The sequence below is a fragment of the Cherax quadricarinatus genome, chromosome 64, assembly GCF_038502225.1.
Source record: "Cherax quadricarinatus isolate ZL_2023a chromosome 64, ASM3850222v1, whole genome shotgun sequence".
In the NCBI taxonomy this organism is placed as follows: Eukaryota; Metazoa; Arthropoda; class Malacostraca; order Decapoda; family Parastacidae; genus Cherax; species Cherax quadricarinatus.
Genome location: NC_091355.1, coordinates 3,674,718 through 3,697,816, shown reverse-complemented (window position 1 = coordinate 3,697,816; position 23,099 = coordinate 3,674,718). Strand labels below are relative to the sequence as shown.

At 46.1% G+C, this 23,099-nt stretch overlaps 1 protein-coding gene across 5 annotated transcripts in view; it reads right to left on the bottom strand.

Moving 5' to 3' along the window:
* The window catches only part of LOC128699959 (AF4/FMR2 family member lilli), a 183,237-nt gene that overhangs the window by 119,668 nt on the left and 40,470 nt on the right, over window positions 1–23,099 (bottom strand). Inside the window, exon 1 of one of the 5 annotated variants that reach the window (XM_053792801.2) lies at window positions 4,809–5,848. The exons of the other annotated variants lie outside the window; for them this stretch is intronic. The gene's annotated coding sequence lies outside the window, so the exon portion shown is untranslated. Of the gene's footprint in view, window positions 1–4,808; window positions 5,849–23,099 lie in introns of those variants that run through there. 5 annotated transcript variants of the gene reach the window in all.

Genomic DNA, 23,099 nt, shown 5'->3' with positions numbered 1-23,099 from the left:
AGTAACAATGGTTCACGGACCCTGGTAGTGTATTACACACACACACACACACACACACACACACACACACACACACACACACACACACACACACACACCCACAATGTCCTACGAAGAAAGGTTAAGGGAAATCGGCCTGACGACACTGGAGGACAGGAGGGTTAGGTGAGACATGATAACGACATACTAAATACTGCAAGGAATAGATAAGGTGGACAGAGAGGATGTTTCAGAGATGGGACACAGAAACAAGGGGTCACAATTTGAAGCTAAAGACTCAGATGAGTTAAAGGGATGTTAGGAAGTATTTCTTCAGTCACAGAGTTGTCAGGAAGTGGAATAGTCTGGAGAGTGATGTAGTGGAGGCAGAAACCATACATAGTTTTAAGACAAGGTATGATAAAGCTCATGGAGCAGGGAGAGAGAGGACCTAGTAGCAACCAGTGAAAAGTCGGGGGCCAGGAGCTGAGTATCAACCCCTGCAACCACAATTAGGTGAGTACAATTAGGCGAGTACACACACGACCAGTGAAAAGACGGGGACAGGAGCTGTGAATCGACCCTTGCAACCACATATAGGCAAGCACACACACCACTTTCATAAAAAGCCCAATATGATAACAAGGTATACATACATGATAACAAATGCTATATACCAGAACACAAGACAGATAACGTTATCACCGTATACATGATAATGACTTAGATAACAAGACGAGATCAACACGATATAACCTTGGTATAATTACGTAATAGGATAAAAAATAAAATTATACAAAAAATATCAAACAATAGAAAAATAATGGTTAATAAAAGCATAAATAATATGAAATTACGATAACCACAAAAAAACATGATAAAATATACTAGAAGCACTAATATGACAGACATCAATGTGATAACACAACTAATAAACAAACATCAATATAACACAACTAATAAACAAACATCAATATAACACAACTAATAAACAAACATCAATATGATAACACAACTAATAAACAAACATCAATATGATAACACAACTAATAAACAAACATCAATATAACACAACTAATAAACAAACATCAATATAACACAACTAATAAACAAACATCAATATAACACAACTAATAAACAAACATCAATATGATAACACAACTAATAAACAAACATCAATATAACACAACTAATAAACAAACATCAATATGATAACACAACTAATAAACAAACATCAATATAACACAACTAATAAACAAACATCAATATGATAACACAACTAATAAACAAACATCAATATAACACAACTAATAAACAAACATCAATATGATAACACAACTAATAAACAAACATCAATATGATAACACAACTAATAAACAAACATCAATATAACACAACTAATAAACAAACATCAATATAACACAACTAATAAACAAACATCAATATAACACAACTAATAAACAAACATCAATATGATAACACAACTAATAAACAAACATCAATATAACACAACTAATAAACAAACATCAATATGATAACACAACTAATAAACAAACATCAATATGATAACACAACTAATAAACAAACATCAATATAACACAACTAATAAACAAACATCAATATGATAACACAACTAATAAACAAAAATCAATATAACACAACTAATAAACAAACATCAATATAACACAACTAATAAACAAACATCAATATGATAACACAACTAATAAACAAACATCAATATGATAACTAATAAACATCAATATAACACAAAAACATCAATATAATAACTAAACATCAACACGATAACAAATAAACCTCAATAATAAAACAAGTATGATAAAACAACTGTAACAAACAACTATAACAGAGTATACATAACAAACAGCTAGTGTAATGTTAGATGGTAGAGGTTTACTGACGGAGTTATGGATATCATCTATACATCAAAACATAGTGAGGATAACAACAACACTGGTGGAATAACAGCACAAATAATGAGAATACATCCACAATACAATGTAGCACAAATGACGACAACAAATGGCCCGTTCACTGCAACATAAACAATGAACGGGTGGGTCATTGCAACAGAACACGAGTACAAGCGATAACATAAACGGTACGTTCATTGCAACAGAACACGAGTACAAGCGATAACATAAACGGTACGTTCATTGCAACAGAACACGAGTACAAGCGATAACATAAACGGTACGTTCATTGCAACAGAACACGAGTACAAGCGATAACATAAACGGTACGTTCATTGCAACAGAACACGAGTACAAGCGATAACATAAACGGTACGTTCATTGCAACAGAACACGAGTACAAGCGATAACATAAACGGTACGTTCATTGCAACAGAACACGAGTACAAGCGATAACATAAACGGTACGTTCATTGCAACAGAACACGAGTACAAGCGATAACATAAACGGTACGTTCATTGCAACAGAACACGAGTACAAGCGATAACATAAACGGTACGTTCATTGCAACAGAACACGAGTACAAGCGATAACATAAACGGTCCGTTCATTGCAACAGAACATAAATACAAGCGACAACATAAACGGTTCGTTCATTGCAGCAGAACACGAATGCAAGCGACAACATAAACGGTCCGTTCATTGCAACAGAAATACTCATGCAAACGACAACACAAACGGACCGTTCACTGCAACAGAACAAACACTCATGCAAACAACACAAAAGGCCCGTTCATCGCAACAGAACACGACAGCGACAACAAACTCCCGTTCATTACAACAGAGTACCCATGCAAGGGACGACACGAACGGCCATTCACTGCAGCGGAACATCCATGCAAGCGCCAACAACAAACGGCCCGTTCACTGCAACAGAACAAGCACTCATGCAAGCGACAACAACAACAAAAAAAACGTAATCTCATTGAAACAAACACAGTGAGCAGCTTGAAAAAATGGGTTAAACAGATGCACGAGTGAGAATGTTAGCAGAATCTACCTAGCCTTCCTAGAATTTATTTGAACTGCTCAACTAACACCCAGTACCTACTTTCTGTTAGGTCAACAGGGAAAACATGAGTAAGGAAACGTGCATAGCATCTCCACTTGCCCAAGGATCGAACACGAGTCCATCTCTTGTGGACAGGTGTTCTTGTGAAATTCTTTAAGAAATATTGACAATAGCTAGGTGGCCTGGCCTGGGTCCGGCCAGGTGGCCTGGCCTGAGACCTGCCGGGCCAGAGAGGGGGATGACCTCCAGGTAATTCCACCTGACAGGTGTACGAGTGTGTCCCATATATTAACAGGGCAAAAATCTAACTTCTAATGGGACTCGAACCGTTGTCCCGGCATATGGTAGGTACATTCTTCTGTTTGATAATTGAGATAGTTGGGCAAAGAATCTTTATTCTGGAAAACTTTTGTCACGCAGTGGCTTCTTCAGTCCAATGCAGAGAAAGGTGGAAGATGAGGAGGAGTTTGAGGTGATCAGTCCTTCAGCCTGGAGTCTGTTTATTCCATCAGTCTTGACAAAAGTCATGATTGATGGAGTGAACACATCTGTTTATTCATTGAGAGTCATTCATTATGATTTATATTTATAGACTTGTAATGAAATCTTGAAGTCCTGCCTAACATGGGCCAGTAGGCCTACTAAAGTAGTCTTCTCTAATATTCTTGGACAGATCAGTGGGACCTGCTCTTAAGCCTAGTACATTTTATTAGCACTTACGTTCTTATAAATTTACAAGAAAAACACAGTAACATGTGTAATAATGCACAAGACGATACCACTGACAAGTAGGTAAGCGATGTCATCACTCACCTGAGAAGTGTAAAATTAGAGACATAGTGCTAGGATATGTATCGAGATTTTTTTTCTATTAATAATTTGATTGAAAAAGCCAAGTTTTCTCAATAAACAGCACCACACACACACTGTCCTATTTTACAGCCCTGACACAGTCCCCCACCACACACACGTACTGTCAAGACCTCAGAATGTGCCGAAGATACAGTATAATGCGATATAATAGGTTATATCACCTCCATAACCCCACGATCAATTCCAGAGAAAAAGAACACTTGAGTCAACATTTAATTAGGAAACGTTCCGGACTTGCTCATTCAACTTACATACCTGGTTGTTACCATCTATTGATGCACACAGGTGATACACCAGTCTTTCTCCTCCCTCCCTCACCCTGCATTCCCCCTCCCAGCTGTCTCATGTTAACCTAGTCTCGGCCCACAATATACCCATATTGTCTCAGTTAAGTTCCACGCCAACCTAGTGTGTCAATAATAAATACAGTGAGTACTGAGAGTAAATATGTACTGGAGATCACCTGCCACACGCTTCCCCACCAGGGAATGTATAAAAATGTATTGGAATAAATTACACTTTAGTGCCGTGTGAAAGCTTTAAAAATGACAACGTTTCGCTTATGAAATCGACATTTATTAGATGTTTTGCCGATATTGATATGCTTTATACTTGTACTAATAGCACTGTTCTATATACTTGTACAAACACCATTGTTGGTATATCTTATACCTGTACTAATATCATTCTTGATATATCTTACACTCGTATTAATACCACTTGATATACCTTATACTTGTAATAACAGCACCTTATACTCATAGTACCGTTGATATAACTTGTACAATTAGTCTTGGTTCGTAAGTCAGCAAAGAAAATATACATATGCATCGTTGTGCATATTTAGGGTAGTTACTGCAACGCGATCAACGTCAGTCACATGTGTAGTTCAATGGCCATCAAAGAGTGGAGGAAAAAAATCTTGAAGACGTTATCCTCCGCAGAGCCTCACCTGAGTCAGTAGACTGATGAGAGGACAAGTGAATCTTGTAGATGAGTCTGAGTGTATTATCCCCTTCTCACGTGCTTACAACCTGCAGTAATTGTTGTAGTTGTGGTGGTCGCCGTAGTCGTGGTAGTATATCCCTTGGAGAGGTAAACATTGCATCACTCACACACACACACGCGCGAGACACGACCCACCGCGGGGGAGAACCACCTCAAAAAATGGGTTTGGGGGGAGGGAGAGGGGAAGAGGAGATACGAACTCTTTAATTCCTGGTATATACGAGACTGATCACCAAGGTCGCGTTCACTGGTGTGGGTGCGTTCAATTGCGGAAATAGAGAGAGCGAGAGAGAGAGCGCAGAGAATATGCCGACACAACACAGGCTAGTGGGAAGAATATGCCGAGCTGAGTGGGACCTCCCCAGTGCGACTTTTCGAACCAACACACGCACGCACCGAGCCAGACAGTGGCAATAGAGAGGAGAAAAGAGCTGAGGGAGCGAGTGGAGAGAGAGAGCGAGAGAGAGGGAGGGTGGGAGATGGTGGGTGGGGAGAGGGGTTAGAGCGGTGGCTGACAGGGAAAGGAGGCGGAGGAGGGGGTTTAGAGAGCCAAGAGGAAGAGCCAGAGAGTAGAAGAGCGGCGCACCACTCTTTTATGGCTCTTGGCTCCGGGCCCACTCCGACCCAGAGGCTTATCGACCCCCTCCACCACCACCACCCTTCCTCTCTCACCACCACTACCACCTTCCTCACTCACCACTACCATCACCACCTTTCCCCAATCATCACCACCACCCTTCCTCTCTCACCACCACCCTCCCACAATCACCGCCACCTTTTCTAAATAACCACTACCACACTCACAACCACCAATACTACTATAACACTTCCTCACTCCCACTACTACCCTCAGCACTACCATTACTTCCAGCACTACAACCACTATGCTCTGCAACACCACCACTACTACGCACTGCAACACCACTACCATCACACTTCACTCACCACCACCACCAGCTCTTTCTCACAACGCAACCGCAATGACGCCATCACCACCACCACTTCCAACCCACACCCCCAGATACTACCTCCAGCCCTCACCCCTGCCACCACTACTACCTCCAACATTTACCCTCACTACCATCAACACATGCCAAGCCGCGGCCCCTAATCCACCATACCTCCATCTCCACCACAACAACAACATTGCTTCACAATAACTCAACAATCTTAGCGTCATGTTCTCCATTAAAGTTGGGAAATTATGAGTCATGGACTCAAGCCAAGGTGACCTCATACTCAACCAGAGAGAGCAGTGAATGTTGGGCCACTCCTCTCCTCACACCACTGCCACTCATGAGGTTAATGTTACACTCAACTCCACACTCAAACATGGACCTCATGATATCTGTCTACGAAAGAACTTTAAACAATGGATTTAAGTGAGATAAATTTAGATTTATAAAAGGTATAGTCAAGTACAAGTTTGGCAGTAGAGTTGTAAATAAGTGGAACAAACTACCAAGTATAGCATCATTGAAGTTAATACCACTGATATTTGTCTAGCCATTTTTAAGAACTGTGGTAGGAACATTGCCCTAGGCAGGTCCCATTCACACCCAATCATCCCTACTCATATTTTTCTAACTGCAACATTTTTTTTTAAATTACACAAAGTATTAGCATCAATGACACTGCTTTGCAATTTGTACCGTTTATTCACAACTCTATTGTATTTTCGCCCGTGTTTATCTGTATCCTTTCTAAATCTATACGAACGCACACACGCACACACGCACACACACACACACACACACACACACACACACACACACACACACACACATAGCAGCGAAAGCCAAATCTGACCCGAAACTGTTGTACAGCCACATCAGGAGGAAAACAACAGTCAAGGACCAGGTAATCAGGCTAAGGAAGGAAGGAGGAGAGACAACAAGAAATGACCGTGAAGTATGTGAAGAACTCAACAAGAGATTTAAAGAAGTGTTCACAGAGGAGACAGAAGGGACTCCAGAAAGACGGAGAGGTGGGGCACACCACCAAGTGCTGGACACAGTGCACACAACCGAGGAAGAAGTGAAGAGGCTTCTGAGTGAGCTAGATACCTCAAAGGCAATGGGGCCAGATAACATCTCCCCATGGGTATTGAGAGAGGGAGCAGAGGCACTGTGTGTACCCCTAACAACAATATTCAATACATCTATCGAAACAGGGAGATTGCCTGAGGCATGGAAGACCGCAAATGTAGTCCCAATCTTTAAAAAAGGAGACAGACATGAAGCATTAAACTACAGACCAGTGTCACTGACATGTATAGTATGCAAAATCATGGAGAAGATTATCAGGAGAAGAGTGGTGGAACACCTAGAAAGGAATGATCTCATCAACAGCAGCCAACATGGTTTCAGGGACGGGAAATCCTGTGTCACAAACCTACTGGAGTTCTATGACATGGTGACAGCAGTAAGACAAGAGAGAGAGGGGTGGGTGGATTGCATTTTCTTGGACTGCAAGAAGGCGTTTGACACAGTTCCACACAAGAGATTGGTGCAAAAACTGGAGGACCAAGCAGGGATAACAGGGAAGGCACTACAATGGATCAGGGAATACTTGTCAGGAAGACAGCAGCGAGTCATGGTACGTGGCGAGGTGTCAGAGTGGGCACCTGTGACCAGCGGGGTCCCGCAGGGGTCAGTCCTAGGACCAGTGCTGTTTCTGGTATTTGTGAACGACATGACGGAAGGAATAGACTCTGAGGTGTCCCTGTTTGCAGATGACGTGAAGTTGATGAGAAGAATTCACTCGATCGAAGACCAGGCAGAACTACAAAGGGATCTGGACAGGCTGCAGACCTGGTCCAGCAATTGGCTCCTGGAGTTCAATCCCACCAAGTGCAAAGTCATGAAGATTGGGGAAGGGCAAAGAAGGCCGCAGACGGAGTACAGTCTAGGGGGTCAGAGACTACAAACCTCACTCAAGGAAAAAGATCTTGGGGTGAGTATAACACCAGGCACATCTCCTGAAGTGCACATCAACCAAATAACTGCTGCAGCATATGGGCGCCTAGCAAACCTCAGAACAGCATTCCGACATCTTAATAAGGAATCATTCAGGACCCTGTACACCGTGTACGTTAGGCCCATATTGGAGTATGCGGCACCAGTTTGGAACCCACACCTAGCCAAGCACGTGAAGAAACTAGAGAAAGTGCAAAGGTTTACAACAAGACTAGTCCCAGAGCTAAGAGGTATGTCCTACGAGGAGGGGTTAAGGGAAATCAACCTGACGACACTGGAGGACAGGAGAGATAGGGGGGACATGATAACGACATACAAAATACTGAGAGGAATTGACAAGGTGGACAAAGACAGGATGTTCCAGAGATTGGACACAGTAACAAGGGGACACAGTTGGAAGCTGAAGACACAGATGAATCACAGGGATGTTAGGAAGTATTTCTTCAGCCACAGAGTAGTCAGTAAGTGGAATAGTTTGGGAAGCGATGTAGTGGAGGCAGGATCCATACATAGCTTTAAGCAGAGGTATGATAAAGCTCACGGCTCAGGGAGAGTGACCTAGTAGCGATCAGTGAAGAGGCGGGGCCAGGAGCTCGGACTCGACCCCCGCAACCTCAACTAGGTGAGTACAACTAGGTGACTACACAGCGGGGTTCCACAGGGGCCAGTCCTAGGACCTGTGCTGTTTTTGGTGTATGTGAATGACATAACGGAAGGTATAGACTCAGAAGTGTCCTTGTTTGCAGATGATGTGAAGTTAATGAGAATAAATTCGATTACGGATCAGGCAGGACTACAAAGAGACCTGGACAGGCTACAAGCCTGGTCCAGCAACTGGCTCCTTGAATTTAACCCCGCCAAATGCAAAGTCGTGAAGATCGGGGATGGGCAAAGAAGACCGCAGACAGAGTATAGTCTAGGTGGCCAAAGACTGCAAACCTCACTCAAGGAAAAAGATCTGGGGGCGAGTATAATACCGAGCATATCTGAGGATCTCACTTTCAAGGATCACAACAGTGCCACGATCGCACGTGCAAAGAAAATGATAGGATGGATAATGAGAACGTTCAAAACGAGAGATGCCAAGCCAATGATGATCCTTTTCAAATCACTTGTTCTCTCTAGGCTGGAATACTGCTGTACATTAACTTCTCCATTCAAAGCAGGTGAAATCGCAGATCTAGAGAGTGTACAGAGATCCTTTACTGCACGTATAAGTTCTGTCAAGCACCTTAACTACTGGAAACGCTTGGAAGCACTTGACTTGTACTCGTTGGAACGCAGGAGGGAGAGACATATCATAATCTACACTTGGAAAATCCTGGAAGGAATGGTCCCAAATCTGCACACAGAAATCACTCCCTACGAAAGTAAAAGACTGGGCAGGCGATGCAAAATGCCCCCCAATTAAAAGTAGGGGCACCATTGGTACACTAAGGGAAAACACCATAAGTGTCCGGGGCCCAAGACTGTTCAACAGCCTCCCATCAAGCATTAGGGGAATTGCCAATAAACCCCTGGCTGCCTTCAAGAGAGAGCTGGACAGATACCTAAAGTCAGTGCCGGATCAGCCGGGCTGTGGCTCGTACGTTGGACTGCATGCGGCCAGCAGTAACAGCCTAGTTGATCAGGCCCTGATCCATCGGGAGGCATCCCCGGAATAACCTCCAGGTAACCTCCAGGAGGCGCACATCACTCAGATAACTGCTGCAGCATACGGGCGTCTGGCAAACCTAAGAACAGCGTTCCGATACCTCAGTAAGGAATCGTTCAAGACTCTGTACACCATATACGCCAGGCCCATATTGGTGTATACAGCACCAGTTTGGAATCCACACCTGGTCAAGCACGTCAAGAAATTAGAGAAAGTGCAAAGGTTTGCAACAAGACTAGTTCCAGAGCTAAGGGGATTGTCCTACGACGACAGTAGAGGATCAGGGGGTCAGGGGAGACATGATAACGATATATAAAATACTGCGAGGAATTGGCGTCACAATTGGAAGTTGAAGACTCCTATGAGTCAAAGGGATGTTAAGAAAGATTTCTTCAGTCATAGAGTTGTCAAGAAGTAGAATAGCCTAGAAAGTGACGTGGTGGAGGCAGGAACCATACATAGTTTTAAGACGAGGTTTGATAAAGCTCATGAAGCAGGGAGAGAGAGGACCTAGTAGCAATCAGTGAAGAGGCGGGGCCAGGAGCTATGAACAGACCCCTGCAACCACATATAGGTGAGTACACACACGACCAGATGCAAAAACAGACAGATGGAAGATTAAATGCCTAGTATGCAAATGTTGATGGCATGGCAGACAAGAGTAGTGAGATGAGGATGAGAACATGAGAAGCAAAACAATATACAGTAGCCAGAGTGGAAACTAAGCTCACAGGAATCATAACTAATGTGATATTTCCCGAGGGATACTACATAGTGAAGAGAGATAGAAAGAGGAAGGGGGACGGCCGGTACTATTGATTATGCAAAGGCATTTGTCACTGGCTATATTCCTTGTTTTACATATGAATATAGTTGTCTGCACATTTAACAAACTTGATAAGTTTAACTCGCAGAAATATTGGAAATAAGCAATGTTCTCTCTACCAGAAAAAATGGCTGATACTCATGTAGGAGGTGAATCACCTGCTGCATCACCAGGTGATGCTGTTGTTTGCTCTCCTCCCCTACTACTGTTACTATCACTGCTGCTGCTGAAGATCAACATGGTAGTCTGACGCCAGGAAATTGAATCTGCTGATACTACTGAGAATGAGTTGTAAACAGAACCAGAGCATCTATCCCTTATAACTTTGAGAACACCAGGAGATGATCTTGGAAAGTGGACCTGGGAAGACATCAACGAAGAATCACAGTTTCTGAATTGCCCAGGGTTTCTCATCCTGCCAACCTCTCAACGGACTCGACTGACCTTTTGATGCCTCTATGAGCATTATGGCAACATGAAAGTTCATGTTGCTATCAGTGCTCATTGGTACAAATGTTTACCTGTGTTCATAACCTCACGAGTAGTCATTCCCTTTGCAACTGACTTTGCTATTGCAAATCAAACGGTATTCCATATTATCTCACTTGCTTTCTTCTTTGCGAGGTTTCCAGTAAACAAAGGATCTCTTTTCTGGCACAAGAGATGGCCTAAAGCTCAAGTGGCGGGTCATCATATGACTGAGACCCGCGTCAGGAAACGCTTTAAGTGTTTCCTGACGAATCTAACCTAAGCAAGCATCAACTAGAAGCTATTTGAACGCTAGTGCGCTCAAACTCAAAAGGGATGGATTGATAGCGAACTTCTGAAGCAATCTGAATGAACTTCCAAACACTGGTGAGATGTAAGTGAAGCGAACTGTGGTCATAAGCTGCTAGCAACTTGGTATTTCGTAGCATCGGTGATATCATCAGTTCCTTAACTCTATGCAACAGCTATAAGTCTTTTTTCACAGCCAATCCTCTCATGGAAAGTACTGTCACTAATGTCCTGTTGAATATGCCAGTTGTCAAATGGTGTTGTACCATAACATGGTATGCACAAGTAAATACTACAAAATCAAGTTGATTTATTTATTAAGCATCAAGGACACACAAGAGGCGAGAGTGCTACTTGGAAGCATGAAGCCGGGTGTACACCACAGAAAATCTGCAAATTGGGATAAAAGCTTCATTCTGGGATGAAGTTTTTCAAAGATTTAGCTTGGAGCCTAGAGTTTAGGCTCTTGAAGTCTAAAATCTAGACCTCGGGAACCTAAACAGTGTCATTTTGCCCCCTGATGTCCTCATAGAGTTCACCACACTGCAGTGTTCGAGATCCTCATTCTTGGAACAGAAGGGAGGAGGAGAGTTAACTGGCACTGATACCGATACCGAAGAGAAATGTCAAAAGCAAGAGTGAAACCGCTGCAGAACTATGTCCTACATGATGTTCCTGCAATAACTGAAAACGGTGTCATTCAAACTGCCAGACTGCTGTCTAGTTTATTTCTTTTCTCCAATTTGGGACAAGCTGGTGGCAGCCTTCACACACCAGTGTGCTGTGTATGCAGACATCAGTGGGAAATTTGGCTTCCAGCGGCAGCTCACAACTCTGAGGATGGAAGGATATGATGTCTCTACAAAAGCAATGGTGGAAACATTCTGTAGATGATGAGCCTGAGTTATCCGGTGAGCTGAATCTCTTGACTTCAATTCTGCGATCTGACTTTGTGTCTGAAGGTGCCAGTCTTGGCACCAAAGAAAAACAAAAGGCAGCTCCAGAGTTGTGGATGTAGAGAGTAGTCGTGGGGACTGTCTCGCTCTGTAATGTGATCCCCAATGTCAACATACTGTCCATCTTCCTCTCCACCATGAAAATAATAAAAAAAAACGTATTTTATTAATGACTTCTTCAACTCTAAATGAGCCAGAGAGACGAGAGATTCTTGACTCAGTCTCCGACAACCTGTGCTCCACACAGTAGACTTCATCAAGTCCTCAAATACTTCTCCACCTGACTCTCCACGTCATTATGCTCTCTATATATATACTCACGTACTCTGCTCAGGTAACTCTGTATGTGGCTTGAAAAAGACCATTGTGTGGGCGAAAACGATCTCATTATACTGCATTTGTGTCCATTTTTTTATGGCACATGTTCAGATTATCCCCAAAATATTCTTTGGCTCTAGCTCTAGCTTAGGTGTAATCCGGCACTGCTTCCTGAGCTCACGAGTATACTGCGCTTGTCACTGCAAGCTCATTTATCAGCTTGTAGTCACCTTTACGCTCACACAGCCAACACTGCAGTAAGGAAAAGCTACACATGCAAACACCACACATGCCAGCTGGGATACGACCAGTTTACAACTATTCCTCAGCCTCCCCTTAGTTATCCCATCATCAGCAGGATAATTGATAATGTATCCAAGACAATACAACACGATCACTGGCACACTACCTGCTAGATTGAAATTCGAGATACACACTTGGTCTCAGTCACACACCACAAGTGAAGATATACCTTTGGTATATCTTTGATGAGTTCCGAGAGTTTTTTCTACTCCCGGAGCCCGGTCATGGGCCAGGCTCGCCTGGTATTTGCCTGGTCAACTAACCAAGTGCTCTACCACTCACACCAAATATCTGACCTTGAGTCTTGGACAAGTGTTTAAACACTAGCAGCGTTTCAACGTTAATCTGATGGTGACCCAGTGAGTGGGTAACCATTATACAATTAGATTAATGTTGAAAATAATATAAAATACCGACAAATTGATGATTAAGACACATCTGTAACAGATGGGTATCTTTAGACTTCTTCAGTCAAATACAGAGGGACCAGGTGTAGTAGTGAAATGAAGATGATGTAATCAGTCCATCAGCCTGGAGAAGAGTTCAGCTCCATGGTCTGGAACAAGGTGGTCAGTCCCTCAGCCTGGAGAAGAGTTCAGCTCCATGGTCTGGAACAAGGTGGTCAGTCCCTCAGCCTGGAGAAGAGTTCAGCTCCATGGTCTGGAACAAGGTGGTCAGTCCCTCAGCCTGGAGAAGAGTTCAGCTCCATGGTCTGGTAGTCCCTCAGCCTGGAGAAGAGTTCAGCTCCATGGTCTGGAACAAGGTGGTCAGTCCCTCAGCCTGGGGAAGAGTTCAGCTCCATGGTCTGGAACAAGGTGGTCAGTCCCTCAGCCTGGAGAAGAGTTCAACTCCATGGTCTGGAACAAGGCGGTCAGTCCCTCAGCCTGGGGAAGAGTTCAGCTCCATGGTCTGGAACAAGGCGGTCAGTCCCTCAGCCTGGAGAAGAGTTCAACTCCATGGTCTGGAACAAGGCGGTCAGTCCCTCAGCCTGGAGAAGAGTTCAGCTCCATGGTCTGGAACAAGGTGGTCAGTCCCTCAGCCTGGAGAAGAGTTCAACTCCATGGTCTGGAACAAGGCGGTCAGTCCCTCAGCCTGGAGAAGAGTTCAGCTCCATGGTCTGGAACAAGGCGGTCAGTCCCTCAGCCTGGAGAAGAGTTCAGCTCCATGGTCTGGAACAAGGTGGTCAGTCCCTCAGCCTGGAGAAGAGTTCAGCTCCATGGTCTGGAACAAGGCGGTCAGTCCCTCAGCCTGGAGAAGAGTTCAGCTCCATGGTCTGGAACAAGGTGGTCAGTCCCTCAGCCTGGAGAAGAGTTCAGCTCCATGGTCTGGAACAAGGCGGTCAGTCCCTCAGCCTGGAGAAGAGTTCAGCTCCATGGTCTGGAACAAGGTGGTCAGTCCCTCAGCCTGGAGAAGAGTTCAGCTCCATGGTCTGGAACAAGGTGGTCAGTCCCTCAGCCTGGAGAAGAGTTCAGCTCCATGGTCTGGAACAAGGCGGTCAGTCCCTCAGCCTGGAGAAGAGTTCATGGTCTGGAACAAGGTGGTCAGTCCCTCAGCCTGGAGAAGAGTTCAGCTCTATGGTCTGGAACAAGGCGGTCAGTCCCTCAGCCTGGAGAAGAGTTCAGCTCCATGGTCTGGAACAAGGTGGTCAGTCCCTCAGCCTGGAGAAGAGTTCAGCTCCATGGTCTGGAACAAGGTGGTCAGTCCCTCAGCCTGGAGAAGAGTTCAGCTCCATGGTCTGGAACAAGGTGGTCAGTCCCTCAGCCTGGGGAAGAGTTCAGCTCCATGGTCTGGAACAATATGAAGCTGAAGCATGAGGTGAGGTGGAAGATCTCGACCGAGATCTTCCACCACACCTTCGACAACATTTAAGGCTCCATTCTCATGCTTCAGCTTCATATTGTTCCAGACCATAGAGCTGAACTCTTCCCCAGGCTGAGGGACTGACCACCTTGTTCCAGACCATAGAGCTGAACTCTTCCCCAGGCTGAGGGACTGACCACCTTGTTCCAGACCATGGAGCTGAACTCTTCTCCAGGCTGAGGGACTGACCACCTTGTTCCAGACCATGGAGTTGAACTCTTCTCCAGGCTGAGGGACTGACCACCTTGTTCCAGACCATGGAGCTGAACTCTTCTCCAGGCTGAGGGACTGACCGCCTTGTTCCAGACCATGGAGCTGAACTCTTCTCCAGGCTGAGGGACTGACCACCTTGTTCCAGACCATGGAGCTGAACTCTTCTCCAGGCTGAGGGACTGACCACCTTGTTCCAGACCATGGAGCTGAACTCTTCTCCAGGCTGAGGGACTGACCACCTTGTTCCAGACCATGGAGCTGAACTCTTCTCCAGGCTGAGGGACTGACCACCTTGTTCCAGACCATGGAGCTGAACTCTTCCCCAGGCTGAGGGACTGACCACCTTGTTCCAGACCATGGAGCTGAACTCTTCTCCAGGCTGAGGGACTGACCGCCTTGTTCCAGACCATGGAGCTGAACTCTTCTCCAGGCTGAGGGACTGACCACCTTGTTCCAGACCATGGAGCTCAACTCTTCTCCAGGCTGAGGGACTGACCGCCTTGTTCCAGACCATGGAGCTGAACTCTTCTCCAGGCTGAGGGACTGACCACCTTGTTCCAGACCATGGAGCTGAACTCTTCCCCAGGCTGAGGGACTGACCACCTTGTTCCAGACCATGGAGCTGAACTCTTCCCCAGGCTGAGGGACTGACCACCTTGTTCCAGACCATGGAGCTGAACTCTTCTCCAGGCTGAGGGACTGACCGCCTTGTTCCAGACCATGGAGCTGAACTCTTCTCCAGGCTGAGGGACTGACCACCTTGTTCCAGACCATGGAGCTGAACTCTTCCCCAGGCTGAGGGACTGACCACCTTGTTCCAGACCATGGAGCTGAACTCTTCTCCAGGCTGAGGGACTGACCGCCTTGTTCCAGACCATGGAGCTGAACTCTTCTCCAGGCTGAGGGACTGACCACCTTGTTCCAGACCATGGAGCTGAACTCTTCTCCAGGCTGAGGGACTGACCACCTTGTTCCAGACCATGGAGTTGAACTCTTCTCCAGGCTGAGGGACTGACCACCTTGTTCCAGACCATGGAGCTGAACTCTTCTCCAGGCTGAGGGACTGACCGCCTTGTTCCAGACCATGGAGCTGAACTCTTCTCCAGGCTGAGGGACTGACCACCTTGTTCCAGACCATGGAGCTGAACTCTTCTCCAGGCTGAGGGACTGACCACCTTGTTCCAGACCATGGAGCTGAACTCTTCTCCAGGCTGAGGGACTGACCACCTTGTTCCAGACCATGGAGCTGAACTCTTCTCCAGGCTGAGGGACTGACCACCTTGTTCCAGACCATGGAGCTGAACTCTTCCCCAGGCTGAGGGACTGACCACCTTGTTCCAGACCATGGAGCTGAACTCTTCTCCAGGCTGAGGGACTGACCGCCTTGTTCCAGACCATGGAGCTGAACTCTTCTCCAGGCTGAGGGACTGACCACCTTGTTCCAGACCATGGAGCTCAACTCTTCTCCAGGCTGAGGGACTGACCGCCTTGTTCCAGACCATGGAGCTGAACTCTTCTCCAGGCTGAGGGACTGACCACCTTGTTCCAGACCATGGAGCTGAACTCTTCCCCAGGCTGAGGGACTGACCACCTTGTTCCAGACCATGGAGCTGAACTCTTCCCCAGGCTGAGGGACTGACCACCTTGTTCCAGACCATGGAGCTGAACTCTTCTCCAGGCTGAGGGACTGACCGCCTTGTTCCAGACCATGGAGCTGAACTCTTCCCCAGGCTGAGGGACTGACCACCTTGTTCCAGACCATGGAGCTGAACTCTTCCCCAGGCTGAGGGACTGACCACCTTGTTCCAGACCATGGAGCTGAACTCTTCTCCAGGCTGAGGGACTGACCGCCTTGTTCCAGACCATGGAGCTGAACTCTTCTCCAGGCTGAGGGACTGACCACCTTGTTCCAGACCATGGAGCTCAACTCTTCTCCAGGCTGAGGGACTGACCGCCTTGTTCCAGACCATGGAGCTGAACTCTTCTCCAGGCTGAGGGACTGACCACCTTGTTCCAGACCATGGAGCTGAACTCTTCCCCAGGCTGAGGGACTGACCACCTTGTTCCAGACCATGGAGCTGAACTCTTCCCCAGGCTGAGGGACTGACCACCTTGTTCCAGACCATGGAGCTGAACTCTTCTCCAGGCTGAGGGACTGACCGCCTTGTTCCAGACCATGGAGCTGAACTCTTCTCCAGGCTGAGGGACTGACCACCTTGTTCCAGACCATGGAGCTCAACTCTTCTCCAGGCTGAGGGACTGACCGCCTTGTTCCAGACCATGGAGCTGAACTCTTCTCCAGGCTGAGGGACTGACCACCTTGTTCCAGACCATGGAGCTGAACTCTTCTCCAGGCTGAGGGACTGACCGCCTTGTTCCAGACCATGGAGCTGAACTCTTCTCCAGGCTGAGGGACTGACCACCTTGTTCCAGACCATGGAGCTGAACTCTTCTCCAGGCTGAGGGACTGACCACCTTGTTCCAGACCATAGAGCTGAACTCTTCTCCAGGCTGAGGGACTGACCACCTTGTTCCAGACCATGGAGCTGAACTCTTCTCCAGGCTGAGGGACTGACCACCTTGTTCCAGACCATGGAGCTGAACTCTTCTCCAGGCTGAGGGACTGACCACCTTGTTCCAGACCATAGAGCTGAACTCTTCTCCAGGCTGAGGGACTGACCACCTTGTTCCAGACCATGGAGCTGAACTCTTCTCCAGGCTGAGGGACTGACCACCTTGTTCCAGACCATGGAGCTGAACTCTTCCCCAGGCTGAGGGACTGACCACCTTGTTCCAGACCATGGAACTGAACTCTTCCCCAGGCTGAGGGACTGACCACCTTGTTCCAGACCATGGAACTGAACTCTTCCCCAGGCTGAGGGACTGACCACCTTGTTCCAGACCATGGAGCTGAACTCTTCCCCAGGCTCAGGGACTGACCACCTTGTTCCAGACCATGGAGCTGAACTCTTCCCCAGGCTGAGGGACTGACCACCTTGTTCCAGACCATGGAGCTGAACTCTTCCCCAGGCTGAGGGACTGACCACCTTGTTCCAGACCATGGAGCTGAACTCTTCCCCAGGCTGAGGGACTGACCACCTTGTTCCAGACCATGGAGCTGAACTCTTCCCCAGGAGGCTGAGGGACTGACCACCTTGTTCCAGACCATGGAGCTGAACTTTTCCCCAGGCTGAGGGACTGACCACCTTGTTCCAGACCATGGAGCTGAACTCTTCCCCAGGCTGAGGGACTGACCACCTTGTTCCAGACCATGGAGCTGAACTCTTCCCCAGGCTGAGGGACTGACCACCTTGTTCCAGACCATGGAGCTGAACTCTTCCCCAGGCTGAGGGACTGACCACCTTGTTCCAGACCATGGAGCTGAACTCTTCTCCAGGCTGAGGGACTGACCATCTCAAATACTATTTATCTACGGCTGATGGACTGATTGCATCATCTTCATTTCACTACACCTGGTCCCTCTGTATTTGACTGAAGAAGTCTACTGTGTAGGTGAAGCGTTTTAACAATAATGATAGAAAATTGTTACACATATGTCTTAATCATAAGATTAATACCATGATCTCTGTTAATAAGATTAATACCATGATCTCTGTTAATAAGATTAATGCCACGATCTCTCAGGTCATGGTACACTTACTAGACAAGACTATGATCTAAACATGCACTTGGGGGGTTATATATGTCAGTATTTATACACTAAGAGCTTAATTTAGTCCTTACAAAAGGGATTACAGCACTCTTGAAGGGTGGTGCAGGGATGACATGCAGATTTAACCCTGGTGTAGTACATAAATGGTATACAATGTCTATATTTCAGATTCTTCAATGTCAGTAGTGTTACTGTGTAATGTGTAGTATACTTAGATAATTCCAGCTATTTTATAGATAGGCTCCCTTGCGTGACATCACGAGTCCTGCTCATGTGTGCCACCAGCTAGAGGTCTCAGCCTCAGTTCATCTCTAGGCTTAGATTCGACAGGCAGGCCTGGGTTTCTCCTCAAGACTCTTTTAAATATACGCCTCCAAGACAATCCAACGTGTGTATTCCTTACTCCAATATCTCCTCACGAGATCAAGACTACGGTGCTCATCACCAAGTCCAAGGCTGAGGGACTGATTACCCCGTCTTTTGTATACAGTTCTACATTCTTCCCATTATGGCCCTGAATTTGTATTAATAAAGCCACTGGATGGCGAAACGTCTAGAAATAAAGATATACAGATATTGTACATGTGTTCAACCCTAGTGTAGTCGATAGGACTTAAACTTAATTAATGAACCAGCCATCCAGTTCTTTGCAACATATGCTGTCCTCCTTGGATCAAAGCTTCGAGAATGAGCCTCAATGTACAGGAGTACTCAACACCTTCTTTTGTTACCGTCTCTGATTTCTTTCGTCTTTATAGCATAAATTTGCTATTGACGGATTTAGTGTGTGTAGCAGAGCTCTTGGCTCTTCTGCTGGTGTGCGAGTGCTAATATGAACATCCTGTCTCACGATGTGAGATGAACATCCTGTCTTATGATGTGAGATGAACATCCTGTCTCGCGACAGGTCACTGACTTGTATATTATGCAAAGTCACGGAGAGGCTTATCAGGAAAAAAAATGGCGGAGCACCAAGAAAGGAATGAGCATATTACACAATAACCAGCACGGTTGAAGGGAGGGAAAATAATGTGTCATAAATCTACTGGAGTTTTACTGCTAGGTGACAGAAGTAAGGTAGGAGAGAGGGGCGGGTAGACTGCACTTTCTTGTACTGTAAGAAGGCTTTCGACACAGTTCCGCACAAGAGATTAGTGCATAAGCTAGAAGAGCAGGCAGGAATAACAGAAAAGGCATTGTCATGGATCAGAGAATACCTGACAGGAAGGAAACGAGTGATGTTACATAACGAGGTGTCAAAGTGGGTGCCTGTGATGAGCGGGGTTCCACAGGGGTCAGTCCTAGGGCCGGAGCTATTTCTGGTATATGTGAATGACACGACGGAATGTATAGATTCAGAGGTGTCCCAGTTTGCAGACAATGTGAAACTAATGCCGAGAATTTAAGTGGTTGAGGATCAGGATCCTGGAGTTTAACCTCACCAAGTGCAAAGTCGTAAAAACTGGAGAAGGCCAAAGAAAACTGAGTACAGAGTATAGGCTAGGGGGCCAAAGACTGCCAACCTCATTCATGGAAAACGATCTTGGGGTGAGTATAATACCGATGACATCTGAGGCGCACATTAACCAAATTACTGCTGCAGTATATAGGCGCCTAGCAAACCTGAGAATAGCGTTTCAACACCTGAGTAAGGAATCATTCAAGACTCTGTATACAGTGTACATGAGGTTCATATTGCAGTATGCAGCGCTAGTATGGAACCCATACCTAGTCAAACAGTCAAACACGGCAAGAAATAAGAGAAAGTGTAAAGGTTTGTAACAAGACTAGTCCCGGAACTGAAGGGTATGTCCTACGAAGAGGTTAAGGGAACCCAACCTGACAACAGTGGAGGATATGAGGGACAGGGAGGACATGATAGCATATAAACTACTGAGAGGAATTGACAAGGTGGACAAGAACAGAATGTTTCAGAAATGGGACACAGCAACAAGGGGCCACAACTGGAAGTTGAAAACTCAGATGGAGTCATAGGGATATTACGAAGTACTTCTTCAGTCATAGAGTTGTCACAAAGTGGAACAATCTGGAGAGTGACATAGTGGAGGCAAGATCCATACATAGCTTGGAAAAGATACGATAAAGCTCATGGAGGCGGGGCTAGGAGCTCGACCCTTGCAACCACAAATAGGTGAATACAGACACACACACGGATAACTGTCTTTATGACTAAAAAACAACAGTGTTTGGCTTTTCTTCGCATTCAGTGTATATTGTGAGTGACTCGCCTCTGTCCAAGTGACTCAAACTCACCGTCCAAGTGACTCAAACTCACCGTCCAAGTAACTCACGCACAACCAACAAGTGTTGAAGCAAGCAAAACAAAACAAGAAAAAAAAAGATACATTGTCAATACAATAATGAGAGAGAAGCCTCTCACAGATCTGAAAAACAGAAGCTTCAAGGAAGACTTGGAACGTTGTTCCACAGAACGACTGTATAATGGAACACGGGAGCAAAGAATTCTATCATCGGATTATTATACATGACTTTGTAAATGGTCTAAGTCGTACCGAAATGTCGTGGTCAGTTCCTCTCTCCTATGTGAGGGTTATTTGTGTATTGTTCCAGTCACGGTATTTTGACTTTTGTGGTCTTTATAGGAGAAAGAAAACACACGAGGAAAGCCTATGGCTATTTAATTACGTACATGCTGTTCATCTAAGATCCTGTACAAATCCTGTACAGATCCTGTACAGACCCTGAGAGTAAGAACTATAAAGGTCGTACTAAAGGACACATTGTCAAAATGGTTAAAATCATAATAATTTTTAAAGGGGTGGAGGCTGCCATAGTGAAGAGCTCTGTTCCACAAGGCACAGTACTCGCCCCCATCTTGTTCCTTATCCTCATATCAGACATAGACAGATATATACACCACAGCACCGTATCATTCTTTGCGGATGATACTAGGATCTGCATGAGGCTGTCATCTGCTGAGGACGCGGTTAACCTCCAAGAAGATATAAACAAAGTTTTCCAGTGGGCAACGGTAAACAATATGATGTTCAATGAGGACAAATTCCAACTACTCCGTTATGGAAAACTGGAGGAGATAATAACTAGAACAGAGTATACTACAGACTCTGGCCATACAATAGAGCGGAAAAATAATGTAAGGGACCTGGGAGTAGTAATGTCTGAGGATCTCACTTTCAAGGATCACAACAGTGCCACGATCGTACGTGCAAAGAAAATGATAGGATGGATAATGAGAACGTTCAAAACGAGAGTTGCCAAGCCAATGATGATCCTTTTCAAATCACTTGTTCTCTCTAGGCTGGAATACTGCTGTACATTAACATCTCCATTCAAAGCAGGTGAAATCGCAGATCTAGAGAGTGTACAGAGATCCTTTACTGCACGTATAAGTTCTGTCAAGCACCTTAACTACTGGGAACGCTTGGAAGTACTTGACTTGTACTCGTTGGAACGCAGGAGGGAGAGATATATCATAATCTACACTTGGAAAATCTTGGAAGGAATGGTCCCAAATCTGCACACAGAAATCACTCCCTACGAAAGTAAAAGACTAGGCAGGCGATGCAAAATGCCGCCAATAAAAAGTAGGGGCGCCATTGGTACACTAAGGGAAAACACCATAAGTGTCCGGGGCCCAAGACTGTTCAACAGCCTCCCATCAAGCATTAGGGGAATTACCAATAAACCCCTGGCTGCCTTCAAGAGAGAGCTGGACAGATACCTAAAGTCAGTGCCGGATCAGCCGGGCTGTGGCTCGTACGTTGAACTGCGTGCGGCCAGCAGTAACAGCCTAGTTGATCAGGCCCTGATCCATCGGGAGGCCTGGTCATGGACCGGGCCGCGGGGGCGTTGATCCCCGGAATAACCTCCAGGTAACCATGGGTAAGCCAGTGGAAAGCCACAGTCAGATGACCAAAAGCTCCAGCTGTGGGTCATCATATGACTTAAGACCCGTGTTTACCTGGAGGAAACACTTGTCCTGTTTCCTGACAAACCTGATACCTACCTACCTACCTACCTACATATATATTGCAGAAGTATAAAGGTGCTGTTGAATACACGTTGCGGAACCATCCTGTGGGTGGTTGCCACCCCCACACCCATCCTGTGGGTGGTTGCCACCCCCACACCCATCCTGTGGGTGGTTGCCACCCCCACACCCATCCTGTGGGTGGTTGCCACCCCCACACCCATCCTGTGGGTGGTTGCCACCCCCACACCCATCCTGTGGGTGGTTGCCACCCCCCACACCCATCCTGTGGGTGGTTGCCACCCCCCACACCCATCCTGTGGGTGGTTGCCACCCCCCACACCCATCCTGTGGGTGGTTGTAACATTGGACGTGTTTCCTTACACCTGCTGTCCATGTTCACCCATCAGTAAAATAGGTACCTGGGTGTTAGTGGACTGGTGTGGGTCGCATCCTGGGACACTGACCTAATTTGCCCGAAATGCTCAGCATAACAAGCGGCTTTCTATATAGTAGTAGGTCATTGATGTCAGCTATGGTCTGTATACCTTGTACTTGTAGTAATAGAGATATTATTATTATTAACGGGGAGGGGGAGGGGACACGTTTCAAATGCACGCTGTGTACAGTATCTTTCTCGCAGTGTTTGTCTTGCAAAACCGGTCATGGGCAAATCTACAACACACACACACACACACACACAC